At 37.1% G+C, this 26,027-nt stretch overlaps 1 pseudogene; it reads right to left on the bottom strand.

Annotated features, from left to right (window-relative positions):
- Positions 1-22,634: 22,634 nt before the first annotated feature.
- LOC133089839 (large ribosomal subunit protein eL21-like) lies at positions 22,635-23,118 on the bottom strand (annotated as a pseudogene).
- Positions 23,119-26,027: the final 2,909 nt, after the last annotated feature.

The raw sequence follows: 26,027 nt of genomic DNA, 5'->3' as shown, positions 1-26,027 counted from the left end.
TGATTTGTGCCAGTCTAGGTCTGCATGCTGCAGACCCAAGAAAGAGCTGATGTTGCAGCTTGAGCCTGAAGGCAGCCTGCAGGCAGAATTCCCTCTTCCTCAGGGAAGTTGGTCTTTTTCTCTTAAGGCCTTCAACTGTGATGAGGTGAGGGCCACCCACATTATGGGAGAGTAATTTGCTTTACCCAAAGTCTACTGATTTAGATGTTAATCTTATCATAAAATACCTTCACAACAACATCTAGACTAGTGTTTTATCTATTGAACATTGAAGATCTGGGTACTGTGGCCTAGCCAAGTCAACACACCCAATTAAGCATCACACTGATGAATACACAGTGAAGGTGGGAACCAGCATTGCTACATTCACCAGATTCATGACACAAAAATAAATTTGCCATATTCTATTCATTTGTGGGAGGATAAATGCTATGAAACTGAGTATCAAAATTAACAAAAAGGAATCAGATAAAGAAAGCATGTTTTGCTTCACCATGTGAAGCAAACAAGATGTCAGAAGAACACAAGAAGGCTTGACTGTAGATACAGAAAAGAATGTTGCAACAAATATCATACTCTCATCCACTGTGCAATTTAATATGATACAGTAGGGTCATGTTGCCTATCAAATCTAGTCTCCAAAAAACATGTTCTCTCTTTAGTCTAACTTGATTCTCCTTTGCATTCTAGTAAAGGTCTGTCTGCACATCTTTCTCCTACACTTTATTCACTCTCCAGGTTTTATTTCCTATTTTTATTCTAATCCAAATCTAACACCTCATTCAAAGATTAGATCAAGTCTTAACCCCTTAATAAATGCAAGTGCATAAAAGACAAGCACCAAGATAAGAAGGCATTCAAATTTGTAGCAGCGGTTTTCAAACCATCCTCTTGCAAAACACTGGCTTCCCTCATGTTGATCTGTGATATTTTAACTATTAAAATCTTAACATGAGAAGTCTTTTCTCAATCTGCATATTTAAAAATGTAATTAGTAGATAAAATTTTTGATGTGAAAGAATTCTGTTATACATTTAAAGTAAAACTTTAGTGTCATCTAGTACCAACCAGATGACAAAATGAATGTATCAATAAAATGAATATTAATGAAATTGGAAAAAATATTCATTTTATCTTCTACTGGATATTAGCTATCAGTAAATTTTACACAAGCATTCTCCTCACTTGAAAAGAATATTCCCCACTGTACATTAATACATCAACATTCTAATTATCCATTAGCTTCTTTTGAGTTTGGTTAGAAAGAATAAGTTTCTGACATCTCTATTAGCTCAAAGTACACTAACAAATTGAGTTTCTTTATCCAAAGTTTTATCATTAACCCTGAGTTTTGACATCCCCACCAAAGTATCATCACCATATGAAACCATGCAGAAATGGTCAGCCTTCCAACCCACTGTCATCTCTCATTTTAGAAATGCAATACGTATTTTTCATTTATGCAACTATAAATCCTTCAAATGCGTGGACTATGACTTTCATATGCTTTGTATCCTCCACATCACTTATCACATTCCTGGCATGTCAGAGATGCTTAATAACTATTTATGCCATTGTTATTTCTACTATTAAATGATGCCCTTCAACTTTAGAAGATCTACAGTTTTTAATCCACTACCCACACACCCTCACGTGTCTTCCCAGCACCAGTCCTAGCTGCTAATCTCTTGAACAGCACAAAGAGTAATTGGAGATCAATGTTTTGTTTTGCTTTGTTTACCCCCAGTGTATCCAGTTTCTCTCCTCACTCTCAATACTAAAAAAGGAGCAAAAGAAATTGGTAACCTCACCCACCTCTCTTCTGGCAACCAGATCTCTGGAAACCCAACACGCATTGGCTGAGAACAAGAGCAACAGCATCAACAATATTAAGAATAATAATTACCTTTACTAGGTGTTTAATTTGTTTAGGCATTGTGCTAAACACTTTACATGGATCATCTTGTTTATTCCTGTTAATGTACCTAGAAGGTAGGTTTTGTAACTGGATGATTGTTTTCCATAAACCCTAAAGTGGGTCTACATGGAAGAGAAAGCTAGGGTGCCTGAAGAGCCCTTGCAATTGGGATGAGGAAGAAACAGCAACCTTGATATCTAAACCTCAGACAGGCAAGAGAATGACCCAGCTGATCATATGCTCTTCCCCCCTTACCTTTGTACTACTTAGAGGAAAGGGTGCATTTTGTGTATATGGGGGAACGTGAACCCTGAAAGGACTGAGATTGTTTTCACCAATAGATGGACTGAGCATTCATAATAGAAATTAATTTCAGTTATGGAAAGGTAAAAGTATATATTCTTGAACATCTGAGATTCTAGACCTAGGTAATAATATCACCCCTATGGTTGGAGGGGGAGGGGAAAAGGCTGAGATTCAGACACTTGTTCAAGATCATACAGATAGTCAATGATGGTGTCTATATTTGAAGCCATAATATCTAAATCCAGAGTTTACTCTTTTGAGTATTGGATATATAAAAATTTTACAAATTTAATGGGAATACTCTGACATTAAAAATGTAACCTGCCTCAGTATCATTTCTTCCAGAAGTTATGTCCTTCCTGTGTATCCCTGGGTCACCAAGAAAAGGCATAAGTGTATCTGGGTCATAGCACTGTCCTATAGAAATATAATTCAATCTAAATATATAATTTTTTTAATTTTCAGCAGCCACATTTAGAAAAAAGCTTTTAAAAAAGCAGGTAAAATTAATTTTCGTTAATATAGTTCCTTTAAAAATATCCAAAGTATTATCACTTCCAACATGCAATCAATACCTTAAAATTTCAAATAAATTATTTTACTTATTTTTATAATAAATGTTCAGATCTGATGTGTATTTCATACTGATACCACATCTCAATTCAGATATAGCTACATTTCAAGTGCTCAATAGCCACATGGGGCTAATGGTTACCTTTTGGATGGTGCTAACCTAGGTAAAACACAGTAAAGCAGTGATTCGAATTTATCACAAAGGACACTTTATGACCCCAATTCATGTTTTCCCCAGACACTCCTTCTTCCATAAAGTGGTGAAGGAAGCACAGCCCTTCTGTCCGTCTTTCCCAGAACTTTACCTTCCTTTGAAAAAAATCTCAGAATTTTTGGGAGTCAAGCTTAGCATTTTCTTTTGGTCAGACAATTTTTACTTAAATTTTTCTTCCCTCACTTTTATTAACAGCTTTACTGAGGAATAATTGGCATATAAAAACTCACTTCAGTGAGAAAATTTTTATTTTGTTTTAGTAAGGACAAGAGTTTCTCAAGTCTTTACTGCATTTCCTGTACTATCCTAGCTTTTATTAATAACCTCAGTGAAGTCTTGCAACCTATGAGTAAGTGCTGTCAGTATTATTTATCCCACTTCATATATCAGGAAACTGAGGTTTAGAGGGCCAAGGTTACTTGTCAAGGTTATTCGGCTGGTAAGTGGAGCACCTGGATTCGAAATAAGACAGGCCACCTCCCCTTAGCAGTGCTGTCTTCAGGCTACCTAATTGTAAATATCAACAAGATCTAGGTTTATATTATTGCACCATAAAATGCTAGAGGCAGAAATGAGGAGGTGCTAGGAGCACTATGATATAATTACCTAGAAAAATAGAAGAAACAAATAAGTCTTTATGCAGACTTCTGGCTAGTCAAGCTAACCTCCCTTTCGAAAACACCTTCTCACTTACAGAGGCATTTGACTATATGGTCTCTTGCAACCTTAATATTTGTAAGCAGGAACTTTACAATAATTCTGTGTAATGTTTGCTGAATACATCACAAGGTGAAAGTACATTACAAGACAGAATAAAGCAAGAACATCTAATTTTTAGCATTATCCTCTCATGATATGTTCAAGAACTTTTGAAACTATCCTCCAAGTTTCCATGAGATGTATTCTCCCCTCAAGAACAACTGCTAGAACATTTTAGAAGTGTGAGGAGAGCCAGCATCTTCCATCTAAAGATGTTTCTTTTCTCTTAACCTGGCACCACCGTCCACTATCACCTTGTCACCACTAACGAATATGGGGAGAGCCCCACTGGAGCGTGAGCTGCATTCTTCCTAGACGCAGACATGTCTGAGCATTTCTGCAAACAGATGAATCAGAGCTATGAGGAAGCTGTTTGGGAAGAGGGAGCCTTTAGTCAAAGTAAGAAAGAGAAGTGAAGCTCATTGTTTCTTCTAACAAAAATGTCCTGGGTAAAGAGTGAGAGGAGAAACAGCAAGCAAGTGCAATTCACTTTGTCCAGTGATGTCCCTTCTTCCTCCCGGCTGTGCCTTCCCTCCCTCCAGGGACATGGGCCAGAGCCGCAGGGATGGAGCTTTTAACAGGAATACAGGAGAGCTGCCTGCCTCAGAGGTCAACACTGCTCTGGAAGCTTTGAAAGATCATAAAACAAGGGTAGACATTTTCCGCAATCAGAGAAGAAGCCAGAACAGATTTGAGAAATCAAAACACAGAGTGAAGCCTTGGCGTAGCTAGAGCTCCAGCACACCAGCAGTGTCCAGACATTTCTGGCAGCCTCCTTATAGCCACACATTCATCAGCAGCCTACACCCGCACTAACAGGCAACACCAGGCAGCCTGTGCATCCCCAGAATCTGGCATAAAGAGAGGAAAATATGTGACTGCACGGTGGCTAAGAGAACTGAATGTGAGCCCTTCTGGGAATTTGTGGGAATGCCCAGAAATAGTTGGGGTGGGGATACCTGGAGGCAGCTGGAGGTTCCACAGAGGCAGGGATAAACAGAATCAGAGAAATAATCCACATGTTGTGAGCCTAATTTTATTCCTAGCTTTGTGTGGTCTAGGCATACAAGCACTGTGCTATCCCACTACCGTTACTCAGACTCCAACTCTTGTTAAGTGTTCAAGGATCACTAAATTATTTTTTCCAACCTCAGGAAAGAAAATTAACATGTCAGTGGAGGACAAGCCAAGGTAGACCACTGTGTAGGAGATGCCAGGGTAGGAATGGGCACTAGGATGAATTGTGGAATTGTGTCTGCAGGGACATTCTTCCTAACAATGGTGGGTCCCCGCCCTGGACTTGAGAGGATAAACGGTGAATGGAAGACTCCCCTTTAGTGAATTTAGTCAATGGTATTTTGGCAATTAACTATTATCAGTACAAGTGAGAACAAATGATTCCATCTAACAAATCAAAATTTAATAGGAATTTAATTGTTTTCTCAAGAGTTTTTATAATGTCTCATGTTTGCTTTAATAGAAATTTATCTCAGTTCCTCAGTCTTATAACTGAGCAAGAAGTAAGTCACATTGTTTCAGAAATTCAAATCATGTTGTATACATAAATGGAAAAATGATTCATCCTTTCACATTTCCCTAAACAAACAACTGAGCTGCCAATAAGACTAACACCTGGAGCATTTGTACACAAGAGGGCGCCAGAACCTGACTTTCCTTAATAATATAATCTACGTAGAACTAGTGAAGATTTCTGAGTTTGATGACAAAGGAGAGGAGTCAAATATGTAAAAGCAATAGGCAGATGTATCCGGTTCACATGCCAGCTTTATGCTAATGCTTAAATAGTTTTGAAATCTCCATAGTGGTTCAGGATGTTAAATATGTAAATAGCAACATCTGAGCAAGGGAGATAGTGGTATCATTCTGCTTGAAATTGCCTTGTTGAATACAGTGGGGTTTTTGTAATGAATTAATTTTAATAGGCTTTTTTCCACTTAAAAAGGAACTCAGGATGGTATTTCAATTAGATTCATTGGTACATATTCTTTTATGCAATGGCCAAAGTGTTACATTAAACAATAGAAAACATAACAAGGTATCACTATGGTATAAGTCGTTAATTTGCTAAGCAATGCCAATTTTAAGGATTTGGGTTTTGAAATGAAGCTGTAATGTAGACTACAAATAGAGGGCTTTGGAATATTCTATTACCAAAAGAGAGAGCAACAAAGTTGTTTTTCAAAGGGGTAGAGAGGCAAAAATATGATCCAAATTACAATAGAAATGGATTTAAATAAAAGTTTTTAAAAAAAAGAAAAGAAAAGGTCAATGGAACTGAGGAAAGAAGAACCCAGATACTTCCAGCAGGAAAAACATCAAGCGGATGATTCTTAAGACAGGTGCACACAGTATAGTTTTATTCAGATTACTCAGTCTCTCACACCTGTATTATTCTTACACGTAAGCAGTAACAGTATCAATGAGTTACATTCTTTCATTGTCCCCTGGATTTCTCCTTTCAGCACTTAAAATTGTAACCGGAACATCACACCCTTTATTACGAAGGGTGGGAAAGTATAGTACATTTTCCTAAAGGCTTGCTTTGAGCTACTTAAGCAGACACAGAACTCAAAAGAACAAACAAATAGTTCACATTAGAACAACATGTTCAACTCCTACAGAATCCACAGGGCAGTGGAAACTTGGAATGGATTCTATTTAATTCATTTCTCAGTGTATTAGTTATCTATTGTTACATAATTAATTACTCCAATGCACAGTAATTTAAAACAACACAGATTTATTACTCACAGTTTCTTTGGGTCAGGAATTCAGAAGCTCAGCAGGTGGTTCTGGCTCAAGGTCTCATGATTTCGCAGGCAAGATATCAGCCCAGGCTGTAGTCATCTGAAAACGTGACTGAGGCTAGAAGATCCATCTCCAGGATTTCTCACTCACATGGCCTCACTTATTGACCTCTCCATAGAGCTGCTTGAGAGTCCTCACAACATAGCAGCTGGCTTCTCCTAGACTGAGTGGTCCAAGAGAACAGGACAGAGGCCACATATCTTTTATAACATCGACTCCAAAAACACAATCATTTCTACAATATCCTATTGGTTATACAAGTCGGCCTTTTCCAATGTGGGAGGAGACTACAAAAGGACATGAATACCAGGGGGCTAGAATCATTGAGGACTGTCTTGAAAGCTGGTTCCACACCCAGCTCCTCTAGATTCATGGCATTCCCATATGGCCAACCAAGATGTAAGCATAAAAGTACCTCCTTCCTTCCACAGCCTCTATGATTCTCTTTATGCCGCTTTTCTCCTCACTCTCACCTCCTTCAAGCAGACACCCAGACTCTGTTACTGGATCTCTTCTTGTTCAGCTCCTTTACGTTTCATTGACAAATTATTCCAGAGATTTTCATCACTGAGAGCAGAAGAGAAGGGAAAACAATTTTCACTGAGGTCAGTCTCTTAGAGTCTCAGTATAAAGCCATTATCGTCTTCATACTACCAAGATTAACACCTTTTAGTGTATCTCCTGCACTTATTACGCTAAAGAATATCTGTCTCCTCCTTGAGTCAAATTTCCAAAAAAATCCCCTGTTTTCTTGGTCTCTATATGAGTCAGCCTCCAGGTCGGGTGGGGGAGGGGTTGTAGAATGAGGAAGGGGAAAAGGAAACAAAAACCATATAACTATGCAACAATTGCAATACATAAATTACTTGCAAATTATTCCTTTGGCATACATCTTACCCAATAAAATATACACTCCCCAAATGCAAACAGTGTCTACCTGTTTACCACTTTAATCCTAGTACCTACCACAGTGTATGACACATCATACTCTAATAATCATTTAGTATAAAATAGGCAGCTACTTCAATTACATTATTTAAAAGACTAAAATTGTTTCCTGATGATAAATCTAAGTAAAGATTAATAGATCTGTGTTAAAATATACTCATGTGATTCAGATATATTAAATAATGTTAATATATTGACCTCTTAATTAATATATTTGTTCATTTCTGGTATGTATTTACAATGCATCATAATTTAAGAATAAATCCAAACTTAGTCATCAACAAAATCATTTATTGACCACCCACTCTATAAATGAAATCCTTCTATGGTTGGTCAATAAATAAAGTTATACCTGTTAACAGACTTTGTTATCAGATCGTTGATAAATTTAAGTATTTCTTCTGTTAGATATACCATAATGGAATAATTTGCCAAGTCATGCTGCCTCAATTTAAACCCACAGCTCAACACAGAGGCATATTCTGTGATGGGGTTAAGCCTCCCAGCATGCTGGGCATCTAGAGTGCTGGAATCTACAGTATCACACTCCATGTGTCAGCCAGTGTTCAAGAACAGAGACCTTGGTGCTGCTATTCTCAGTGTACCTTTTGCGATGTTCCACCCAACCCAAGAAGAGAGGAGATATACCCCCAGAAACAGTTCAGTTAGAAGGAGGGGATGTATCACTCTGTGTCCCAACCAGAACCAGATGACATTTACCAGATAATTCAAGAAGGAGGATTTATTTTAAAAGGGGTGAGTTTTGAAGATATGGTGAGATGCAGACAAGCCTTAAGAGAAAGCGCAGGTCAGTGGGACAAGGACCGGCAGAGTGCCCAACAGGCTTAGAAGAAGGGGGGTGGGCTGCTGACACCCAGATGGAGAGAACGGTTAGTAAGTAGTCTCCTAGAGAGGTGATGTGACCATCCACAGCCAGCCTCACTCTTCTCCCTCCCTCAGGGGAGACCACCCAAAATATCCAAGAGAGGAGAGCTTTATTTTATTCCTCTCTGAATCTTCTGCACATAACACAGTACCTGCCACAAGCAATGAGTCCCTAGGAAACGTTTTGTGTGAACTGAACCAGACCTCCTCCTCCTCTCTCCTCACACTCATGCTGATAAAACTGGCAGGTCACTGTAGCTCAGCCTCTCCACCCTAACATGAGAATGATAATAATACAAGGGATTCTTTCTGAAAAAAAAAAAAAAAAATTGAGAAAATGTGCTGTGAACTCTACATCTCTACCAAAGGCAAGCCATGGAAGGTCCCTAAAGGAAGGCTCCCTCCGTGTCAATAATACAGAAATGCCATTGCCTAGGATCACTTAGTAGTCAAAAGGCAGGGCTGGTTTTCTCCTTTAAATTATTCCATTTGATAAAGTAGGTAGTCTAAGGCAGAGGAATCTATATCTATTTCCACATTACTTAATAATTCTCGTCTTACTTTTCATGGAAAAAAAGGCACTTACAAAAGAAAAAAATTGTTGTATTATTAGTTGAGACTTAACTAAGCCTGTGTAAAGGTAGAACTGAGTTGTTCAATACAGTAGCCACTAGTCACATATGGCTATTTAAATCTAACTTTTAATAATTAAAATATGATATAATTTAAAATTCAATTCCTTGGTCACACTTGTCACATTTCAAGTGCTCACCAACCACGTATGTCAGATGGTGCAGAACAAACATTTTCACAAAAAGTTCTACTGGTGAACTGCTGAGCCCAGAATAATTACCTCTCAGGATTCTTCCAGAATTAAATTTTGAAACTTATATGACTAAAATTAAAAATGATCACACTTTAGAAGAAAAGGGAACCTTCCTACACTGTTGGTGGGAATGTAAATTGGTGAAGCCACTATGGAAAACAGTATGCAGATTCCTTAAAAAAATAAAAATAGAGTTGCCATATGATCCAGCAATCCCACTCCTGGGCATATATCCAGAGAAAACTCTAATTTGAAAAGATACATGCACCCTTATGTTCATAGCAGCACTGTTTAAAATAGCCAAGACATGGAAACAACCTAAATGTCCATCGACAGATGAATGGATAAAGAAGATGTGGTACATATATACAATGGACTATTACTCAGTCATAAAAAAGAATGAATGCCATTTGCAGCAACATGGATGGAGTTAGAGATTATCATACTAAGCTAAATAAGTCAGAAAGAGAAAGACAAATACCATATGATGTCACTTATATGTGGAATCTAAAAAATGATACAAATTAACTTATTTACAAAACAGAAACAGACTCGCAGACATAGAAAATAAGCTTATGGTTACCAAAGAGGAAAGAGTGGGGTGTGGGATAAATTAGGAGTTTGGGAATAACAGATACAAACTACTTTATATAAAATAGATAAACAACAAGGTCCTACTGTATAGCACAGGGAACTTTATTCAATACCTTGTAATAAACTATAATGGAAAAGAATCTGAAAAAGAATTCGTGTGTGTGTGTATATATATATATATATATATCTGAATCACTTTGCTGTACACCAGAAACTAACACAACATTGTAAATCAACTATACTTCAGGAAGAAAAAAACAATAATTAATTTTTTAAAAATGACCCCACTTTAACTAGGTCATTCTGAGCAGGGCTGAGGTATAATCAAAACATTAGATTCAAACTATTAATAATGGCTATTAACATGAAATATTTGATTTTTAGAAAGAAGACCAGTATTTCCATATTAGCTGCTATTAAGGTATATTTAATAGGAATGATGTAAAGTTTAAGTTCATGGGACTATGGGGATTTTTTAAGCTTGTTATTTCTCTCTGCTCATGTAGCAGAGGTTCTATAATAAAAATAATGACATTTTTCCAAGTGAAATCACTTATTTATGTCTGTGTTAATATAACAACACAAGTGTGACTCTAGGTAGTCGAGCACAGATATGTTGGAATTTTATTTGCCACATCATTCAGCCCTTATTATAGCACAAAGTGTGACTGAACCACTTCTAGCAGGATGTGAAATAGGATGTTTTTTGTGGACTCCATATTTTGGCGACAGCTGAGAAAAACTGATGAATATCCTACATTCTATACGTGTCCCCACAGCAGAGCCAAAAGGATCTTGAAACCATCACACCCAGTGGCCCACTTAGTGAGAAAGTTAGAGACTCATAGAAAAGGAGTCTTTGAAATGAATTCAAGGAAGAGAGTGCCATGGTGTCTCCCTTCACCCTGCTGTGCAGTATCGGGGAGTGGTGTGCCACCCCCAAAAGCAATCCAGGTAAAAGGAGCCCTAAGAGAATCATTCAGAGAGATTATGGTTTTCTTCAGAAGATATTTCACTTCCCAGGTGGAAGTTTGCTGAGTGGCAAAAATGTGTAGGCACATTCATGAGAGTATTTGGGGATGCTTTAACATCTGTCCCTATGTGTTGAAGACATTTTTTTATGAGGATACAGACTCAGGGGCCAGACCTAGGACCCTAAAAAAATCTGTAGGTAGGAGGCAGCTAGGGAAGTCTGTAATGGCATGACAAGGAGAGAGACCAGCAGGACAAATGATCCACACTGGCAGTGATCAGCTGGGCCTGGATGCATGAGTTTTCCCATGTTCAATCTTTGCTGCCTGACCTGGGAAGAAAACCACCTGACTCTAGTGCTAGGGCAGGAGCTGGGACAAGAATACTGGAAAGCATCAGCCAGCAAGTGCACGGCAAGCATCACAAAACTACAGTGCAGAGATCCCTGTGGAGGGGGGAGAGGGAGGAGAGGGCAGAGAACCCACGATATCAACCAACAAAAGAGAACTAACAATGGATGCCCGCCAAGGTAGAGAGCAATCATCATCTAAAACACAGTCCCAGAAGAAAGACCAATACCCAGTAGTAACAAACTCAGTAGGAATATACAGAACAAGTAACAATTATTGAGTAAATGCTTTATGTAAAGTAACTCATAGAATCCTCACAACCACAAATCTCTATTAAAATAAAGTCATTAAAATAAAATTATTATTGGCACTATATAGATGAGGAAGCTGAGACACTACGGAGTTATAACCAAGGTCACAAAGCCAGTAGGTGGTAGGGGATCTAGCCCCAGGTATCTAAGTCCAGAGTCCATGCTCTTAACTGCCGTACCTTCCTGCCTCCCTGTCTCCCCTCTACTGCTCATCACACTCCCCACCTGGACGAAGGAAGAGCCAGGTGCAGCATTATGAGTGGAGAAGAAGTGGAAGAGGGTTTGAAAAAAACACTTAACACTTGACCCTCCCCGCCCTCATCACTGATCCCTAAAACAAGGGTAGGGCTGAAGCTAAAGGGAAAAAACTTTACATTGGAAGCAAGATTAAAATGTTGCTTTAGAATGGACTTTTTAACACCTGTTAATGACTGACAAGCTACAAAGTCCGTTTGAAATGCTATCAAATACTGGAGAAGGGAAAGCCTAAAAATCAGGTGTAACATATGGTGGTAGAAGAATAAAGCTGTTTTCTGATTGTATACCCCTGAACTCAGAGCAGTCAATAAATGTTTTGTTTTTATAGCTATTTTTAATAGTTTGAAACTGACAAATTTGTGCTTATAGCTCTGCCATGCGCATTGATGAATAAACTCATCAAGACGGAGCCAAGATTAATTTTAGTCATAGGTTTATCAATATATAAGTCTGGAAGGACCTTGGGAAGTCATCCATCTATAATCCTTTCAACAGACTGTGTTAAGTCTAAACCAATAATGAAAAATGGCTGGGCACACACTGTAAATGAAAGAGATAGGAAAAATGACTAATTGCCATAGACGTTTTCAAAGGGTAATTGAAGCTTAATGAGTACCTAATAACACAAAAGAATAAACTAGTAGAATATCTATTTGCATGTCTTTTCAAAATTTTACAAGTTAAAAATTTGCAACTCCAAAAATTATCCTTCCTTATCAACTGATTCATCCTTTCACTTCAATACTGGCAGTAAGATAAATGACTTAAAACAGTCAAACTAATGAAAGCTGTAGGATAAATGGAAAAATATTCTAACTTCCAGGAAACCACAACTTACAGAAGTTTGAAATAAGTTGGACAAGGAACATTTCCATTTCTTTTACCCCCCAGAAAAAAAATCATTCTTGAAAATTCAACAGATTTTCCAAACGAAATTTCCTTTCTAGCAGATTACACATCTCTCTCAACAGTTATTGAAGGAAAAAACCTGTCAAAAACACATTGATACTTCAGACCAGATAATTTTTTCTGAAAGTCTACTCATTATGGTGAGTCATAGGAAAAAACTCTTTCATCAGTATTTTTTGATTTAGTAAATGACCTTCCTAAGACATTTCACATATAAAAGTGGTCTCAGGAATAGAGACGCAGACGTACAGAACGGATGTGTGGACACTGTGGGGAGACTATGGGGAAGAGCGGGCAGGAGGAATTGGGAGATTGGGATTGACATATATACACTACCATGTGTAAAACAGATAGCTAGTGGGAACCTGCTGTATAGCACAGGGAGCTCAACTCGGTGCTCTGGGTTGACCTAGATGGGCGGGATGGGGCGGGGGGGAGGCCCAAGAGGGAGGGGATATATGAATACACATAGCTGATTCTCTTCGTTGTACAGCAGAAACTAACACAACATTGTAAAGCAGCTATACACCAATTTAAAAAAAAAAGAAAAGAAAAATTGCAAAACAAAAGAAAGAAAAATCTTATTAGAAGATCTAAAATGTCTACAGAGTCCTTAAAGTTGACTAATCTTAGAAAGGAGGTAATCAGGCATAAACACCTGAAACAACTTCAAGGGGTTGAAGAAACCCTAAACAGGGGCTCAGTGTGGGGTTTCTAATTGTGTTCACTGAGGGCACAAATATAACAGCTACCTCATTTACTTTCCTTCCTGACCTACTGTAATTTTCATATGTGATATGCTTTCCTAAAATTAATTTTATCACCAGATTCCCCTTTTAAACTGAGGACAAAATTAAAAGGAGCCAATTCTAGCTTTTGGGCCTAGCAGCCATAAATACCTAGGCCACACCTCCAGAAATTCTGATTTGTAATTGATCTTGGGTGAACCTTAGATGTTAGTATTTTTATTTTTATTTTTTATTTTTTATGTAATGTCTGAAACATTTATATTAACATATTTCCATACAAATAACCCAATGAAAGTTTAGTATTAGTTGTTTTGTTTGTTTGTTTGTTTTTATACTGCAGGTTCTTGTTAGTCATCAATTTTATACACATCAGTGTACACATGTCAATCCCAATCGCCCAATTCAGCACACCACCATCCCCACCCCACTGCAGTTTTCCCCCCTTGGTGTCCATATGTCTGTTCTCTACATCTGTGTCTCAACTTCTGCCCTGCAAACCGGATCATCTGTACCATTTTTCTAGGTTCCACATACATGCGTTAATATATGATATTTGTTTTTCTCTTTCTGACTTACTTCACTCTGTATGACAGTCTCTAGATCTATCCACGTCTCAGCAAATGACTCAATTTCATTCCTTTTTATGGCTGAGTAATATTCCATTGTATATATGTACCACATCTTCTTTAACCATTCGTCTGTCGATGGGCATTTAGGTTGCTTCCATGACCTGGCTATTGTAAATAGTGCTGCAATGAACATTGGGGTGCATGTGTCTTTTTGAATTATGGTTTTCTCTGGGTATACGCCCAGTAGTGGGATTGCTGGATCATATGGTAAATCTATTTTTAGTTTTTTAAGGAACCTCCATACTATTCTCCATAGTGGCTGTATCAATTTACATTCCCACCAACAGTGCAAGAGGGTTCCCTTTTCTCCACACCCTCTCCAGCATTTGTTGTTTATAGATTTTCTGATGATGCCCATTCTAACTGGTGTGAGGTGATACCTCATTGTAGTTTTGATTTGCATTTCTCTAATAATTAGTGATGTTGAGCATCTTTTCATGTGCTTCTTGGCCATCTGTATGTCTTCTTTGGAGAAATGTCTATTTAGGTCTTCTGCCCATTTTTGGATTGGGTTGTTTGTTTCTTTAATATTGAGCTGAATGAGCTGTTTATATATTTTGGAGATTAATCCTTTGTCCGTTGATTTGTTTGCAAATATTTTCTCCCATTCTGAGGGTTGTCTTTTCGTCTTGTTTATGGTTTCCTTTGCTGTGCAAAAGCTTTGAAGTTTCATTAGGTCCCATTTGTTTATTTTTGTTTTTATTTCCATTACTCTAGGAGGTGGATCAAAAAAGATCTTGCTGTGATTGATGTCAAAGAGTGTTCTTCCTATGTTTTCCACTAAGAGTTTTATAGTGTCCGGTCTTACATTTAGGTCTCGAATCCATTTTGAGTTTATTTTTGTGTATGGTGTTAGGGAGTGTTCTAATTTCATTCTTTTACATGTAGCTGTCCAGTTTTCCCAGCACCACTTATTGAAGAGACTGTCTTTTCTCCATTGTATATCTTTGCCTCCTTTGTCATAGATTAGTTGACCATAGGTGCATGGGTTTATCTCTGGGCTTTCTATCCTGTTCCACTGATCTATGTTTATGTTTTTGTGCCAGTACCATATTGTCTTGATTACTGTAGCTTTGTAGTATAGTCTGAAGTCAGGGAGTCTGATTCCTCCAGCTCCGTTTTTTCCCCTCAAGACTGCTTTGGTTATTCGGGGTCTTTTGTGTCTCCATACAAATTTTAAGATGATTTGTTCTAGTTCCGTAAAAAATGCCATTGGTAATTTGATAGGGATTGCATTGAATCTGTAGATTGCTTTGGGTAGTATAGTCATTTTCACAATATTGATTCTTCCAATCCAAGAACATGGTATAACTTTCCACCTGTTGGTATCATCTTTAATTTCTTTCATCAGTGTCTTATAGTTTTTGGCATACAGGTCTTTTGTCTGCTTAGGTAGGTTTATTCCTAGGTATTTTATTCTTTTTGTTGCAATGGTAAATGGGAGTGTTTCCATAATTTCTCTTTCAGATTTTTCATCATTAGTGTATAGGAATACAAGAGATTTCTGTGCATTAATTTTGTATCCTGCAACTTTACCAAATTCATTGATTAGCTCTAGTAGTTTTCTGGTGGCATTTTTAGGATTCTCTATGTATAGTATCATGTCATCTGCAGTGACAGTTTTACTTCTTCTTTTCCAATTTGTATTCCTTTTATTTCTTTTTCTTCTCTTATTGCCGTGACTAGGACTTCCAAAACTATGTTGAATAATAGTGGTGAGAGTGGACATCCTTGTCTTGTTCCTGATCTTAGAGGAAATGCTTCCAGTTTTTCACCATTGAGAATGATGTTTGCTGTGGGTTTGTCGTATATGGCCTTTATTATGTTGAGGAAAGTTCCCTCTATGCCCACTTTCTGGAGAGTTTTTATCATAAATCGGTGTTTAATTTTGTCAAAAGCTTTTTCTGCATCTATTGAGATGATCATATGGTTTTTATTCTTCAATTTGTTAAGATGGTGTATCACATTGATTGATTTGCATATATTGAAGAATCCTTGCATCCCTGGGATAAATCCCACTTGATCATGGTGTATGATCCTTTTAATGTGTTGTTGGATTCTGGTTGCTAGTATTTTGTTGAGGATTTTTGCATCTATATTCATCAGTGATATTGGTCTGTAATTTTCTTTTTTTGTAGTATCTTTGTCTGGTTTTGGTATCAGGGTGCTGGTGGCCTCATAGAATGAGTTTGGGAGTGTTCCTTCCTCTGCAATTGTTTGGAAGAGTTTGAGAAGGATGGGTGTTAGCTCTTCTCTAAATGTTTGATAGAATTCACCTGTGAAGCCATCTGGTCCTGGACTTTTGTTTGTTGGAAGATTTTTAATCACAGTTTCAATTTCATTACTTGTGATTGGTCTGTTCATATTTTCTGCTTCTTCCTGGTTCAGTCTTGGAAGGTTATACCTTTCTAAGAATTTGTCCATTTCTTCCAGGTTGTCCACTTTATTGGCATAGAGTTGCTTGTAGTAGTCTCTTAGGATGCTTTGTATTTCTGTGGTGTCTGTTGTAACTTCTCCTTTTTCATTTCTAATTTTATTGATTTGAGTCCTCTCCCTCTTTTTCTTGATGAGTCTGGCTAATGGCTTATCAATTTTGTTTATCTTCTCAAAGATCCAGCTTTTAGTTTTATTGATCTTTGCTATTGTTTTCTTTGTTTCTATTTCATTTATTTCTGCTCTGATCTTTATGATTTCTTTCCTTCTGCTAACTTTGGGTTTTGTTTGTTCTTCTTTCTCTAGTTCCTTTAGGTGTAAGGTTAGATTGTTTACTTGAGATTTTTCTTGTTTCTTTAGGTAGGCTTGTATAGCTATAAACTTCCCTGTTAGAACTGCTTTTGCTGCATCCCATAGGTTTTGGATCATCGTGTGTTCATTGTCATTTGTCTCTAGGTATTTTTGGATTTCCTCTTTGATTTCTTCAGTGATCTCTTGGTTACTTAGTAACGAATTGTTTAGCCTCCATGTGTTTGTGTTTTTTACGTTTTTTTCCCTGTAATTCATTTCTAATCTCATAGCGTTGTGGTCAGAAAAGATGCTTGATATGATTTTGATTTTCTTAAATGTACTGAGGCTTGATTTGTGACCCAAGATGTGATCTATCCTGGAGAATGTTCCGTGTGCACTTGAGAAGAAAGTGTAATCTGCTGTTTTTGGATGGAATGTCCTATAAATATCAATTAAATCTATCTGATCTATTGTGTCATTTAAAGCTTCTGTTTCCTTATTTATTTTCATTTTGGATGATCCGTCCATTGGTGTAAGTGAGGTGTTAAAGTCCCCCACTATTATTGTGTTACTGTCGATTTCCTCTTTTATAGTTGTTAACAGTTGCCTTATGTATTGAGGTGCTCCTATGTTGGGTGCATATATATTTATAATTGTTATATCTTCTTCTTGGATTGATCCTTTGATCATTATGTAGTGTCCTTCCTTGTCTCTTGTAACATTCTTTATTTTAAAGTCTATTTTATCTGATATGAGTATAGCTACTCCAGCTTTCTTTTGATTTCCATTTGCATGGAATATCTTTTTCCATCCCCTCACTTTCAGTCTGTATGTGTTCCTAGGTCTGAAGTGGGTCTCTTGTAGACAGCATATATATGGGTCTTGTCTTTGTATCCATTCAGCAAGCCTGTGTCTTTTGGTTGGAGCATTTAATCCATTCACGTTTAAGGTAATTATCGACATGTATGTTCCTATGACCATTTTCTTAATTGTTTTGGGTTTGTTTTTGTAGGTCCTTTTCTTCTCTTGTGTTTCCCACTTAGAGAAGTTCCTTTAGCATTTGTTGTAGAGCTGGTTTGGTGGTGCTGAATTCTCTTAGCTTTTGCTTGTCTGTAAAGCTTTTGATTTCTCCATCAAATCTGAATGAGTGAGCTCCTCCGGCAAGGATGCCGGGTAGAGTAATCTTGGTTGTAGGTTCTTCCCTTTCATCACTTTAAGTATATCATGCCACTCCCTTCTGGCTTGTAGAGTTTCTGCTGAGAAATCAGCTGTTAACCTTATGGGAGTTCCCTTGTATGTTATTTGTCGTTTTTCCCTTGCTGCTTTCAATAATTTTTCTTTGTCTTTAATTTTTGCCAATTTGATTACTATGTGTCTCGGCATGTTTCTCCTTGGGTTTATCCTGTATGGGACTCTCTGCACTTCCTCGACTTGGGTGGCTATTTCCTTTACCCTGTTAGGAAAGTTTTCAACTATAATCTCTTCAAATATTTTCTCTGGTCCTTTCTCTCTCTCTTCTCCTTCTGGGACCCCTATAATGCGAATGTTGTTGCATTTAATGTTGTCCCAGAGGTCTCTTAGGCTGTCTTCATTTCTTTTCATTCTGTTTTCTTTAGTCTGTTCCGCAGCAGTGAATTCCACCATTCTGTCTTCCAGGTCACTTATCCGTTCTTCTGCCTCAGTTATTCTGCTATTGATTCCTTCTAGTGTAGTTTTCATTTCAGTTATTGTATTGTTCATCTCTGTTTGTTTGTTCTTTAATTCTTCTAGGTCTTTGTTAAACATTTCTTGCATCTTCTCGATCTTTGCCTCCATTCTTATTCCGAGGTCCTGGATCATCTTCACTATCATTATTCTGAATTCTTTTTCTGGAAGGTTGCCTATCTCCACTTCATTTAGTTGTTTTTCTGAGGTTTTATCTTGTTCCTTCATCTGATATGTAGCCCTCTGCCTTTTCATCTTGTCTATCTTTCTGTGAATGTGGTTTTTGTTCCACAGGCTGCAGGATTATAGTTTTTCTTGCTTCTGCTGTCTGCCCTCTGATGGTTGAGGCTATCTCGATGTTAGTATTTTTAAATAGTCTCCCTGAGATGACAACCACTGCTCTGGCTTATTCGTATATGTAAGCATGGCTCAGTTTTCCTTTACTAAAAAGACCTTCAATCCAAACCAAAAAGAGTAGAGAGATGTAAACCTCCAGTTAAATCTACAAGCAGAGTTGGTCTGGTATGTTCAATATTCCTACAACTCTGAAACTATACCCTTTCCTGGCCATTCACTGTAGTTTTCCCAGCACAGTACGTATCTTAATTGTAAATTAACATTATCATAAATAAATCCTAAATAGAATTCTAAAGCTGTTTTCTAAACCATTAAACACATTAGGTGCCCAGACATTCGGTACTTGTTGAGCCTTTGATAAAGCTGAAATTAAGACATTGTGTTTACTTCAAATGACCCTCCTTGCAAATTTATCTACTGTTCATTGGAATGACACTTTTTTTAATGACATTTGTATTCACATGCATTCACATTTATTTCTATGGATATTCCATTTTAAGTTGCCATTGGTTAAAAATTATTTGATGATTCTTCAGTTGCCCTTTTTGGACCTGAGACTAGTCCTCGTTGCTTTCAGAGGAGCTCTGAGGCAGCCGTAATCAGGAGCTCTGAGCCTACAAGCCGAAGTCTCTTGTCTCATTTGCCACCTAAACCAATCATTATTTAAACTGGATTTTCACTTGGTGAGAGAACCAGGAGAAAGTTCATTCTCTAATTATAATATGGCATGCAAAACTGCAAGATAATAGCCAAGAGAGAAATGGAAACTGAGTAGGAAAATCCATTTTCCATTTTTTAAATATAAGGGTGGTTTTTCAATCAGCAAGTTCATTCAGCCTTTTTACTCAACAGCTGATGTTAAAATTAAATATCAGTGTTGATGCTTTTTATTCAACAAGAATAATGCTTATTTTTTACAAGCATTTATATTATCACTCATGCGTTTTCTCATTCCCAGGGCAGATCTATGAGGCAGAACATTCCTCTTTTATAGACTGGTAAGGTGAGGCTCAGAAATATTTAATGATTTTTTTTCAGTGTCAAAGAGCAAAATTGGGTCTTCCCTGGTGGTGCAGTGGTTAAGAATCCTCCTGTCAATGCAGGGGACACGGGTTCGAGCCCTGGTCCGGGAAGATCCCACATGCCGCGGAGCAACTAAGCCTGCGAGCCACAACTACTGAAGCCCGTGCACCTAGAGCCCGTGCTCCACAACAAGAGAAACTACCACAGTGAGAAGCCCACGCACCACTACGAAGAGTAGCTCCTACTCGCCACAACTAGAGAAAGCCTGCGCACAGCAACAAAGACCCAACGCAGCCAAAAATAAATAAAATTAATAAATAAATTTATTTTTAAAAACTTGAAAAAAAATTTTTTTAAAAAAGAGCAAAATTATGGCAAGGCAGGACCTAATTCTTAAATTCCCAATTCTTACTTCATCCATAACATAAATGTTAACATATATGAGTCAAATGAAGGATTGTTACTCTCAGCAATTGATCAAATAAAAAGTATTTATTATTTGCCTAACACTGTATCATCAGGCCCCATAAGGATGCAAAAGAGTAATAAAAAAAATGACCTCATGGAATTTACAGTCTGGTTGATTCTAGCTAATTAACTATCTAATTTCAGTAAGTGTTAAGTTTTAAATTCTTATTTTTTTTAAGTTATCATTTTCAATAACACTATGGCAGATATAACCAGACAAGCAAGAATGTGAGAAATACTACAGAACTAGTGATCCAGTTTCTTCAACTAATGAAAAGCATGAAAAAAAAGAAAAAAAAGAGGGAGCGATGTCAATAGATTAAAGACTGTAAAGGAAAATGTCAACCAAATTTAATGTGTGCCTTTTGTTTAGATCCTAATTTGGATAAACCTACTAGGGGAATGTGAACACTGACTGGGCATTTCATGATAGCAAGGAATCAATTTCTTTGAGGAGTTATAGTGGTATTTTAATCACATTTTTAAAATACTCCTTAACTTTTAGAAATAAAATTAAAAGGTTAGCAACCAGTTAATAATGGCTAGCATTTCATATGTTCCAAGGACTATCTTAAGTATATTATACGTATTATCTCATTTAAAACTTATAACACTAAACATTGGGTCCCACTTTACAGATGAAAAACTGAGATTCATATTCCTTAAGGGTAATAACCCAAATCAGAAAGCTAGCAAATGTCTGAGCTGATATTTGAATCCAGGTCTGTTTGATCATAAAGCTCACGCCATAGGCACTCCACCTGTAGTTAGTTGTGAGGTTTTGTTTGTTTATCTTTTATCTAGTGTAGCACTTACTATGCTTTTAAAGGTTGAAGAAATAAGGAAATTTTGTTAATTTTCTTTCTGAAACCTGAACAATAAAAACTTTTACTGCTGCTGAGTATGTAAGAAGTGTCTCACAAGTGCAACTCAGATTTCCTTTTGATTGTCACTGTAAGGAATTTGAGGAATTTCTTAGGGGAGGCAGAAACATTGTTCTTCTCGCAAATTGGTACTATAAATTCAGCAAGTTGAGTGAACACATTTAAGAACAAGGGATGTGGCAGTACAGGCATTTAAATCACTTCAACTTCAAAATGCTTTGGGCTCTCTAAATCCTTTTGATCATCAAGCCAGCAGTAAGTGGATGTCTAAATTAGAACATTTTGAGAAATATTTTCCAGAAAGTGTGTAAGAAATATTGCTTCTTTGAATTGAATAAATTTTCTCCAGTCATTTATTTGAAGGCAGATAAGCCACTGCTCCAAGGAGATAGCTTATTGTCATTAATGTATTGAATCTTTTACCATGTTTTAGAAAATAATTGGATGTAGTAAAACTTGAGGGGCAGAGAGATAGGGTTGGAGAGATGTTACTCAGAGATACAGAACCTGCAATGTCCTTCAGATGAACACATTTGTCCTAATATTGCTTCCATGTGGGAGAGTACTGTGAACTAGCATTAATGCATTTTAAAAATTTGGAAGGGAAGAAAGAGCTGTTGTCTGATCTCCCAACTGTCCTCTCACCTACATTTGTACCAAAGTATGTACCATTCAGCATAGAAAGGCTATGCATATGCAATACTTCGTGTTTATAGAATATGTGTAAGGAAAGAGCTAGCAGAGTGCATTACATCCATCCTATAGTCCACCTCTCATCTCCATCTCTAGCAAAAGATTATTGCAGGTGAATTTGCAGATAAAAGGAAGTACTTCTCTTAGTACTTTCTTCAGATATTGAAATTTTAGATCTGTTACCAAAGATTCACAGAAATTTAGAATTGGAAATGATTCTAGAAATCATCTAGTCAAACTCTCTTTTTTTTTCATGTGGAGAAAGTAAACCCAAAGAGGTCAAATAATTTGCCTAAGGTAACAACAGAATTGGTTAACTAAGGCAAGAGCTGGGACTAGAAATAAAGCTTCTTTATCTCCCCAGGGCCATTTTGGAGCCAGTGACTGACTGGATAGCTTGGGAAATTATACTTAAATCTTCAGAGTAACAGTGTATATTTTAGCTAAATCTTGCTTTATGAAATAAACAATATTCTGTGAGATGAAAGACTTTAAAACCTCTTTATGTCATGAGAATAACCCAGTTCTGGAAAATATTTTTCTCCATTTTAAAGTGAAAACATTAATGACACATATAAAAAATATTTAGAAAGAACTAAAGAAGTGATAGTTTTTTGAGTGGTGATGCATATCAAGCTGTTCTATAAAAAATGGTCAGCACTGGACATTGTATGCATTTTAAAGTATTCTTTCACCAGGAAAATTCTTTTTTTTTTTTTACAGTCTAGGTCTTTTATTTTCTCTACACCCATCATGCCATGAATTCATAGGGAATGGGTTCTAACAGGTCAGGCTCCTTTCCATTGGTTCTCACGAAGTGTGCTTCTCCGGGTGGAGCAGGCTGGTGCTTCAGTTGAACCCAAGTACTTTTCTCTTTGGCTGCCTTCTTCTTCTGATCATTTTCCTTCACACTTTTCAGGAGCTATCTCAGCTCTTAGAGTACTTAATATGCTGGATATGCACATTAACTCTCTTGGCAAGAATCTTGCCCTTAACTTGTTTGTTTACAATGATGCCAACAGCACGCTGGGTAACACTGTGGAGTCTTCCAGTTTTTCATGGTAACATTTGTGCGGCATTCCCTATTGAACAGTGTCCATTCCCTTGATATCTACAATATCACCTTGCTTGTAGATGCGTATGTATGTGGCCAAAGGAACAACTCCATGTTTTCTAAAAGGCCTAGAGAAAATATAGCAGGTGCCCCTTCTCTTTCCCTTTGTGTTGGTCATTTTGGCAAATTACCGGAAGATAGTGGTTCTGGTGGAAAGGCCACCAGGAAAATTCTTTAAGGAAGTCCTATAATTTAACATTTCTGAACAATACTGGATTGTTCATCTGAAAATCCCTGTGGTATTTTGATTTTTTAAACCTCTAGCTAGATTCAGAATTCTGAAAGTACACTAAATGTCATATCATCTAATTTAAAAATCCATAAGAAAAAATATCACGACACTCAACACTAAAAAGAGGTGTTGAATAAAATGTTGCAGATAAAGTTACACCAAGAAACAAATGTCAATTTAAGGTCCATTATTCCCATTGCCATCTTCAGCATTAGTCCTTGAATTTAATAGGAAGAATTTTTCTTAAGAAAAACATGATTTACCATGGAACATAAAAATATCAACTTATGCATACATATAAATCTTGCCCTAAAGACATTGAACAGACCAAGTAATTATTTCAAATTACTAAATCATTCATATTGGTAGGAGATGCATAAGAGACATAGCAAAACAGCACCAAACCTGAAGGTTAAATCTTCTAAGACATGAAGTCAAGAGGAATTAAAATATAGTGCATAAATATGATCATGTCAAAAGCATAAAGGAGATAGTCTGTAGGGACTCCCTCTGGTAAATATGGGACAATTTGACATCAAAATAATAATACTGCTAATGAATTATTATGCATTGAAAAATTTCATAATCCATAGTATTAAACCGGAGAGAAAGAGAGAAAAATTTGAGAGAGAAAAAAGATAAAAGCTAATTTGGGGCTTCCCTCGTGGCGCAGTGGTTGAGAATCTGCCTGCCAATGCAGGGGACACAGGTTCGAACCCTGGTCTGGGAAGATCCCACATGCCACGGAGTAACTAGGCCCGTGAGCCACAATTACTGAGCCTGCGCGTCTGGAGCCTGTGCTCTGTAACAAGAGAGGCTGCAACAGTGAGAGGCCCGCGCACCGCGATGAAGAGTGGCCCCCGCTCGCCACAGCTGGAGAAAGCCCTCGGACAGAAACGAAGACCCAACACAGCCATAAATAAATAAATAAATAAATAAATAAATGTATTTAAAAAAAAAAAGCTAATTTGGCAAACTATTAACAATTGATAAATCTAAGTAAGAGATACACAAAGATTCATTGTACTACTCTTTTAACTGTGTGGTAATTTTGAAAATTTTCAAAATGAAATGATGAGGAAAACAGCATGCCTCCCTCCCTCCCCCCAACAATATATATATAGCAGGAGGGGGAAAGTAAAGGATAAGATCAGACATCTTTTGGTAGAGAACTAAAACTCAAATAAAGTGACCTAGGTAGAAGCTCAGAGTAGTAATAGGATTAAGTGATTAGGTTATGGTCATAACTGGGAGGCTTAAACTCAATCAATTTTATGGACAGTAACTTTTTTCTTTTTAAAGAATATATAAACAAGAATGGAGTAGTCTGCTTGTTATGTGCGAAAGGGGAATTTGAAGAGCTTAATTTGACTGGTGCTGGGTTTCTAGAGGACAGAGGAGTCTGACAAGCATAGACTTTGTGTTAATTTGGCAGTTAAACCACCATAATGGAAATGGATATTTCAGATACCAGCTGTGGTGGTACAGTCATTAAAATTATCTAATTCCCTGCTCCTGACGACCCTTCTGTAGATTTTTGCGGGGGAAGGGAGAAGAGGAACCACGTTGACTAATCAGTAATGCTCTGTCCCTTTGGCAGGTATATTTCTATTGACATTGTTCTTGATACATCAGATCCCTCTAGCTTACATTATGTAGAGACAAAACTTAAGACCATAAAACTTCAGTTCTTGTCTAATTTAAGTTAAAGGAATTTTCAGAAAATGGTTCATTATTCTTTCATTTAGATTTAGTGAGTATACATGATTAAATATGTCTAGGCAATTAGGAAAAATTGTATTTCTGAGTTTTTAGGTGTGTCAACATGGGAAACAGAACCTGAGGCATGATAGAAATGGGGACGTTTTCTTCACGTAGTGCCTTCATTGCACTGCCGAATATTTCTGAAATGACCTTGAAGTTTAGCAATAATATCAGTAAGAAATGGATATTGGAGGGTAATAAACACTTTCAGGAAAGGCAAAAGAACTTTGGTGCACTTTCCTATAGAAGATAATATAGAATCTCAGTCAAGAGAGAATATCTCAACAAAATGATTTTTCCAATTCTCATCTGTGATGCTTTAGAGGATCTTTAATTCCCACAGAAATAAGTGAGTTGAAATTAATTCATTCAACAAAAATTTGTTCAATTTATATTACATGTGAGGCTTCACTCTGGGAATTCAGCAGTGGTCCCTGCTCTCTCAGAGGTTTTGTTACATTGTCTATAATTTATTTTAAAATTCTTCAAGATGGAGAGCAAGGCAGTTTCTTTCACAGGGCCCCTATCTCTCAAACCACACTCTATGTCATGTGTTACACTGGCCTAAGTAGTGTATCAAATTATTTCAGTTTTCAGCCCAATACCAGAAGAGAAACTAGTGGGATCCTATAATGACAAATCCAGGTATTGTCAAATCTAATTCAGTCTTACAAATAATTAAAATTTTCAAGAGATGGTTTCCTGTCTGATGTGCTAGATCTTTGGTTTTTATCATTTAACAAATATTGGCCACATAACTTGTTTCTGAAGCCACCTGTAGGTGAGAGTTCCATGATCTGTTTAGATACCCAAGGAGAGTGTTAGTGATGGCGGAACGGGAAGTAAGAGGATATCAGCGTTGGATACATGTGGGAACCCGTTCAGCACCAAACAAATGTTATAAATGAAATAATCGAAACACAACAGAAATCATGGAACATCATGGGAATACCCTGGCAGGAAATGAATCAAGTAATCCCTACAAGCAAACATAATGAATAGAGTAACAGCAGTGATTACTAAGGGACACTAAA

The sequence above is a fragment of the Eubalaena glacialis genome, chromosome 4 (assembly GCF_028564815.1).
Source record: "Eubalaena glacialis isolate mEubGla1 chromosome 4, mEubGla1.1.hap2.+ XY, whole genome shotgun sequence".
Classification (NCBI taxonomy): Eukaryota; Metazoa; Chordata; class Mammalia; order Artiodactyla; family Balaenidae; genus Eubalaena; species Eubalaena glacialis.
This window is presented reverse-complemented; position numbering and strand designations above follow the sequence as displayed.